General features: G+C 38.3%; 1 non-coding gene and 1 pseudogene across 1 annotated transcript; one reads left to right on the top strand and one right to left on the bottom strand.

Moving 5' to 3' along the window:
* Window positions 1-504: 504 nt before the first annotated feature.
* LOC150059924 (small nucleolar RNA SNORA71) lies at window positions 505-622 on the top strand. The gene has a single exon (XR_016536537.1). It is a non-coding gene; the product is annotated as a small nucleolar RNA SNORA71 (small nucleolar RNA).
* A 2,954-nt stretch (window positions 623-3,576) lies between these two features.
* Window positions 3,577-4,366, bottom strand: LOC150059925 (large ribosomal subunit protein eL6 pseudogene; annotated as a pseudogene).
* Window positions 4,367-7,955: the final 3,589 nt, after the last annotated feature.

Consider the following 7,955-nt stretch of genomic DNA (forward strand, 5'->3'; position numbering starts at 1 on the left):
TGGTGTGACACCATGTCAAGAGGGAGAGAGAGGCAGGGTACAGTGAATGTGTGGCCAGCAATGATAATGATGATAGGTCTGACATGGGGTTGCTTCGGCAGAAAGAGAAGTGGAGAGGATACAACAACTCTTGACACGATCCCCTCCTGGGTTTCAGTACCGGATGACCACATGGTTCCGGCAGAGGAGATTGTTATTAGGAGATACAAACCACTGGCCTGCACCACATGTACGAATGACAGATGGAAAAGTCTGGTGAGGCCATGGAAGGCAGGAGTCTGTACCGACAAGGAGGGAGGAGTCTTGAGGACTTAGACGAAAGGATCCTAAAGGATGTTTGGAGTGAGGAGCAGGCCCAAAAGGAAATAGAAAGAGTCCAGAAGGATGTAGAAGGGAAGAGACTAGATGGAGATAGTGGTTCAGGCAGGAAAGTTTATCTGAGAGCTAAACTTGCCGGGCTGGGTATAACAATAAAATTCATTGTTTAAAAACGTCAAAGACATGCCCTGCATTCCAAAGTGAAGTTGGGCTGCCTGTGTCCTTATCATTAGTTGTGCAGGGAGATGAATAGCTGGAGTTTGGTGGGGTCCCTGTCCCTTCTGAATTCCAGAACTTTCCCACACCTGTTTCTCTCCTGCCAGGTTTTGTAGCAATCCAGAGCTTTCTAGGCTCCCACCTTAGAGTAAATGCCAAAACACATCTTTCTTTCTTTCTTTCTTTCTTTCTTTCTTTCTTTCTTTCTTTCTTTCTTTCTTTCTCTCTCTCTCTCTCTCTCTCTCTCTCTCTCTCTCTCTCTCTCTCTCTCTTTCTTTCTTTCTTTCTTTTTGTCTTTCTTTTTGTGTTTAGTGGGTCATGGGGCTTGAACTCAGCCTGGGCGCTGTCCCTGAGCTCCTCAACTCAAGGCTGCCACCCTACCCTTGAGCCAAGCCCCACTTCCGGTTTTCTAGAGGTTAATTGGAAATGAATCTCAGGTCTTTTTGTGCCCAGTCTTGCTTTGAACCTTGATCTTCAGATCTCAGCCTCCTGAGTAGCTAGGATCACAGGTGTGAGCCAGCCTACCTAACTTCAGAGCACAGTTTTCTTAGCATGGCATCCGTATGAAAGAGTTGTGGCTGGCATGAAGTCTGGAACCTCTGAGCTCCCTTGAGAATGCTGGGTTCTGGAAGGTTGATGAAGATGGAAAACTAGAGAGGTAGCTTGTCTGGAATGTGGTCTTAGGCCGGGACCTCAGGTTCAGCCTGATTCATAGGAGAAAAAAGAGATGGAGGAAAGCCATTTTTAGCCTCTTCCAGCCCTAACTGCCCCTCCTCTTGCTACATGGGTTTTAATTCTGGTTGAACTCCTTGGGTGGTTTAGTATATGTGTGTGAGAGCTGATTTATGTAGCTTCTCCCTTGTTGTGTTTGTCAACTGACCTCTGTCCTGTGTGCCCAGCAGTACCATGTCTTCAAAAAGAGCCTAAAGTGGATTTGCTGGCAGAGTAGCTTTATGGGACATGTCCTTCAGCAGCAGGGCACCAGGCCATGGAGCCTCACACTGAGATCCAGAGACCGTCAAGGGAGCTCAGCCCTCAGAATCAGACTCTCAGGAAGGTTTAATTCTGCTATGACATTCTCATTGAGGTTCTCTTGACAGCAGATACCAGGTTGCAGAATGCAGAGAGGGGTCATCATATGAAACAGCTTTGCACAAGAAGCCCAGATGTGGACACCTAAGCCTGCTAGTGTTGATCATAGTGCCTGTGAGGACTAAAGAAGACCAGCCCCAAGCCCATCTGGCCAGCCTGGAATGACTTTAATAAATTTCTTTTTTCCATTGGGGAAAAGAAAAGTCAAATACAAAGCTGGGCACAGTGGCTCAAACCTGTAATCCTAGCTACTCAGTCAGGTGATATCTGAGGATCACTGTTGAAAGGCAGCCCAGGTACTAAAGAATGTGAAACTCTTATCTCCAATTAGCCATTGGAAAAATGGGAAGTGGGGCTGTGCCTCAAGGGTTAGGGTGGTAGCCTTGACCTGGAGAGCTCAAGGACAGCACCCAGGCCCTGAGTTCAAGCCCTACGACCCCCTCCCCCAAAATGTCAAAAGCCTCATTTTAAAATTATGTACACACACACACACACACACACACACACACACACACACACGTCCATTCAGATTTAAATTCCTAGATACGTTTTGTTTTTTCAGTTTGTAATCATTATTATCTCTGAAATGTTTTCTTGGACTAGTTGATGAAAATACTATGCAGTCGTATGTCTTTGGTTTTTCTCAGCGAAATATAACTACATATATCAGATCAGATATCTCCTTTGCCTGATTCCATATGTTTCAATTTTTTCACAATGTTTATTTGACCGATTGTATTCTCTGTTGAATTTTACCTAGTATCTACGAACTATTTCTCTGCTACTATATTTTTAAGGTAACTTCAGAAAGTTTTCCTCCACCTTTCTGTCTCTTCTAATCTGAATTCTTTAACTTATTCCTTCTATTCATATCGGCGCTCTTATCTCAATTTTATAGGCTTTGAAAATTCACTTAATATGTTTGAAAGTTATTTTGAAATAATATTATGGTACTGTGTTTATCATCCGCATAGTAACAACTTGAGCAAAAGTAATTCAGAAGACTTCCCCTATGTAAACAATAAGAGTAAATATTTGGTGGCACTTGTCAATAACACTATAGTGGGAAATATAATAGGAGGGTAGCAGTTCAGGTTCTCCTAAGAAAAACAAACAAACAAATAAAAATCCTCTCTTCCAAAAAGTAGGGCTAAATCACTGTATGTAAAAGCATCTGACTAGGAAGTGGGAAGTCTGAGTTCAATCCAGTATTGCCAAAACAACTGCATAAATAAAAAATAAATACTTAAAATATAAGTATGTGAAGAAATGAAGATGCATGCATACTAAACCCAGTTATAAAAGAGAAGAGAAATGCAGAAGACATCTATCAAACAAGTCATAGTATATATAATTGATGTGGAAATGAAATAAAACACCAGTAGAACTGGAACAGGTTGATATAGATGAGTTTAATAAATAATTTAAGAGTAACCAAAATCAGAAAGAAAGGTGCAATCGCTGGGCATGGTGGTTCATGCCTATAATCCTAACTGCTCAGGAGGCTGAGATCTGAGGATCACAGTTCAAAGTCAGGCTGGGCACTGAAGTCCATGAGACTCTTATCTCCAATCAATCACTAGAAAATGGGAAGTGGGATTGAGGCTCAAAGGGTAGGGTGATAACCTTGAACTAAAGAGCTCAGACACAGCTCTCAGGCCCAGAGTTCAAGCACCCAGACCGACCAAAAAGAAAAAAAAGAAAAGTAAGTACAGATTGTTTATTCAATGGACTTTGTAATAGGGAGGCATTATAAGAAATATGGAAAATTAGGATGAAATTATTAAGTATCATGTACCCAGATACAGTATCAACTTGTAAATTTCAAAACTACAAATCAGAGGAAAAAGCTCTGGTTAATGTACTAGATAAATGTTCTTTGACAATTCTTTTTTTTGTTTTGTTTTGTTTTTGTTTGTTTTATAAATGTATAAATTACTTAATTAGGCTCTAGTTAGTTAGGAACACTATTTGGTGCCGATAAATTCCGTTTACGAGAGCAAAAAGAGATCTCCTGTATCCTAGGAGCTGAGAAATAGCTTGGATTTGGGGTAGACTTTGTGAGTTCACAGCTTTCTGGTCAACCTTGCACTGCTCTGTAATCTCGTATTTCTCTTTTTTGGTGTGGAAAATCTGGCCGTCCTGGTGTCTGGGCTTCATTAGCTGCTGCTTCTTCAAGTACTGGTCAGGGAGGTGTTTGGGGATTTTTCACCTCGCTGATATCCATTTTTGTAGAGGTGGCAATAACAAATTTCTGATGTTGAGGAACACGATTACGGGACAGAGGTTCAGGCACAAGTAGTAAGCTACTGCCCAGGTGCTTCAAGGAAACCACTCTCCTGCCTCTGGGGCTCCCAGTGAGGATGCTGAGAAAGGCCCTTGGAATGATGCTGACTCCAGAGCTTCTTGCCATGGCTCAACAGCTTCCAAAGAACATTTTCAGTGGGCTAGTATCTAGGCATTTTTTGAGGCTTAACCACCCGGGTACCACCGTTCTTGTCACCACCAACAGGTTTGATGACAGTCGCAAGAATTTCGCCTTTTTCTGTTCAACCTTGGACTTAGCAGCAGGGGATTTTTCTCTTGTGTACGGTTTTTCTGGAATTCATAGCAGACCAGGAGTATCTACCAATTCCTAGGATCATACCAGGTTTAGGCTTCAGTGGGGCATCCCTTTCTTGGACTTTTTAACAGTAGCCTTCTTCACCTTGCCATCAGCATCAGCCTTATTGACTACAGGTTTCTTCATCTTATTGTCCTGCTTCCTAGCCTTTTTACCCATCTTCTTGCAAAATGTGAAAGAGCTAGACAATCCTTTCACTGCTCTTGAGTTCAATCCCTTATAGTTAAAATGGTTATTAAATGATATAGTCTCGTATACATATTTGAAATATTGATAGGCATAAGTAGTATTACTGCTTTTCCAACTGTTCTGAAATTATGAATTTCTGTTGAAGCAGAAAGGTAATACAAAAGCCAAAGAATAGGAAAAAGTATTTGTGTGTAAAAACCTCACAATTGATAAGTATTTAGAAGAGAAGAAATATCTGCAAAAGGGACAAAATAAGGTAGCAATTTTTTTAGGAATAAAAGGCAGTAAATGATAAAGAAAAGCCCATGAACGTGGGACATAATTGGCCTGCATAATTCCATATATTTATTTTTCCTTTTCATGTCTACAAATAATTTTAAATGTATTCTATTTATTTTATTCACATAAGCACTAAGTCCTACCTAATCTTTTATACTTGCTTGAAATTTCAACTCTGTTTTGGGGATCAATACAGAGGACAACATTGGTTTTACTTTATTTCTTTTATTCTTTCATTATTTTGTATCACTTTCAGTATATATGTTATATATGCACATATATGTTGCATATATGGTAGACATGTGACTTACTAATTGATAGGTGATAACATTTCTATTTTTGCCCCATAAGGTCAACCTTTTACCATGACACCACAGAATTATCTTGTTTGGAAAAATTTAAAGGTGTGTAGGAGAACATATCTGAAGCAGAAATAATAATAAAACACCATCAAAAACTCAAAGGGTAGGGCAGTAGCCTTAAGCTGAAGAGCTCAGGGACAGCGCTCAGGCCAAGTTCAAGCCCCATGAGCCCCCCCCCCAAAAAAAATCAGTGAAATCACATGCGCACATGCTTGCACACTTAGAAGGTTGGTGCGATGGACTATTTGAAAGAACTACTAGGAGATCTCCTTAAATTTATCCCTACCTCACTAAATTGTATTCTCCAATGTGTAACCATAGTAATCCACTTAAAGTAAATTTGTGTTAATACAGTTCTCTGAACCCTTTAATGTTTAGTGGAGACAAAGAGAACTGCAAAATCTTGAGAGCAACTGTGCAAATTATGATCTACAGGTGCTGCTACTGAAAATCAAACCACAGTTTTATAGAGCTGAGAGAATCTCAGTAGAGCACCTACATAACCCTCTACAAAATTTATTCAGGGAAAATAAATTCACAATGAATTTAAAGAAAGTTTAACATTAGTAGGGTCAGAAGAAAGCAGGAAGCAGTAAAGTTGATGGACAAAAAGGGGCTAGATAAGAGGAAGTAAACCAGCAAGCCAGGTTTATTCAGGCCCTAGAGCTGCCATTAAACTTTTCAAAGTTAACTGGATGTAAAAATCTCACTGGATTTTCCTGCCTGGGCTGGCATCCAACCACCATCCTCAGATTGAAGCCTCCTAAGTAGCTAGAATCGTAGAGATGAGCCACCTACATCAGGCTTCTTTCATTGTCCTTAGAGGTTAAGTACCAAAATAGAGATATTACTTTGCTCTTTCTTCCTCTGAATCATTACAAATGAAGTCTGCCTCTATTTCCAGTAATTCTTCTCTTGCTTTGTTGTAGCTGCCTCCACGTTCACAATGAGCACTCCAGGTGTCTCTCTGCATCATCATCCCTCTATCTATAGATCTGAGTTTCCTTTTTCCTCTAAAGCCACAAGTGATTTTAGATTTGTTTTCCAACTTTGGGCCTTATTCACACCTTTCCCAATAAGGTCATATCCACAGGTTTCAGATCGAAAGAACCTTAAGGGATAATGGCACAGTCAGTACAATGAGTTTTCCTGCAAGCAAACTATTGTACAGAAATAAATAATCACTAATCATATACTGAAGGTGAATTAACCTATGGGTGGACGTAGCTAGCTGAACATCATTGGTGATTTTTGACAAGAGCAATTTCAGTGGAATGTAATAACTGAAATGTTAATTTCAATGGCTAATGGGAAAATGAATGCATATTTTAAGAAATTAAAGCAACTAGCTAGGCGCTGGTGGTTTAGGCCTGTGACTGATGTGAAGAATACAGTTCTCTTCGAGTTTTCTACTTCCATATCTTTTAAGTTGAAAATATGGCTCAATTAAAATCTGACATACTGTTCATGTGCTGATACATGAACTAAACTCAAATTTTATTCTATTTTTTCTTTTTAGTTGTTTTTTTTTAAATCTTCAGAATAGTTCCATAATATAGACTATAAACATGTGTAATTATTTTTGTCATTCAAAAATTAAATAAATTCAAAATATTGTGATAGAAAAGTAATAACTTCCTGATAATTTCCTCTATATGAGAAGAAATATTGAGACCTTGTAATTTATGACTAAATGAATATCAGAATCCAATCAGTGGATAAATCTGAATTAAAAAAAAACTTTATTTTTAAACCATAATCTTTATTCCATGCTGCCTAAGAATATTAGCAAATTATAAAGTGAGATTCCATTATGGAATTGAAGATTTGAAAGATTCTAAATATACCTTGGATATACATTGTTACACCTCTTTGAACTGTGACTTTATAATATGGGTCTTATTATATATAGGTGATATCTCAATAAATTGTTATAACTCACAATAAATACATAATTTGAGATTAAAAACTTATGTTTCCTTTACAAATCTTTTTAAAAGCTATCAAATACAGAGATTGTTTTTATTGAAAGAATATTACAATAAATTCACCACTTGTACCTGATATAAAATAATAAAAAGTAACAAAAATGACATTTGGATCTGTAATGATAATTGTGCTGTGTTTATGTGTGTTTGTATGTTTACAAGAGTAGGGTAGTTAATAGTGTGTTGGTGTACCAATATCTTGTAAGAATAGCTTTATTACAAAAATAGACTTCAAACTTAGGCATCACAATTGACTATCACTAGCACATGTTGAATTGTCCATATAACTCCAACAAAGGCCTCCTAAGAGATATCTGACAAAACAATTGACCAATTCAAAACAAAACAAAAGAAAGCAAAAGCATGAGAGATTACTAAACTTCATTTTAAACTTCACAATAGCAACTTTTGGTATTTAAGGAAAGTCATCAGTCTTAAATCTATCATAACCACAGTCCTTTATTTCCTTATAGTGATACCTAAACATAATAAATAATCTTGGGAACAGAGCATGTGCTAATTCACCTGAAGATTTCCCAGAACCACATTGTTTTCCCTCTTTTCATATGGATATGCTTAAGAAAGTAGGCCATGAAGGTTTAAAGCCTGATTCTAGGCAACTTAGGCCAGTGGGTTAGCACTCCTTCTGTGAGCTGGGAAATATACACATATCAGCAGCTGCTTGCTGCCTCATTCCTCAGAAGATTTTCTTCTACCACAGCAATGAAGATCAAACAATTGGTTAAAGTATAGGAACAAATGCACAGGCCAACTGTAACTTTCCTTAGTGGATGAGAGTTGATGTTAGGGAAGTTTTCTAGACTAAAAAAAAAATCTTGCAGGAATTTTACAAAGGAAGCAACATGTAACAAAACAGTTTATGAGTAC

Source organism: Megascapheus bottae, chromosome 8 (assembly GCF_031878675.1).
Source record: "Megascapheus bottae isolate mThoBot1 chromosome 8, mThoBot2.hap1, whole genome shotgun sequence".
Lineage (NCBI taxonomy): Eukaryota > Metazoa > Chordata > Mammalia > Rodentia > Geomyidae > Megascapheus > Megascapheus bottae.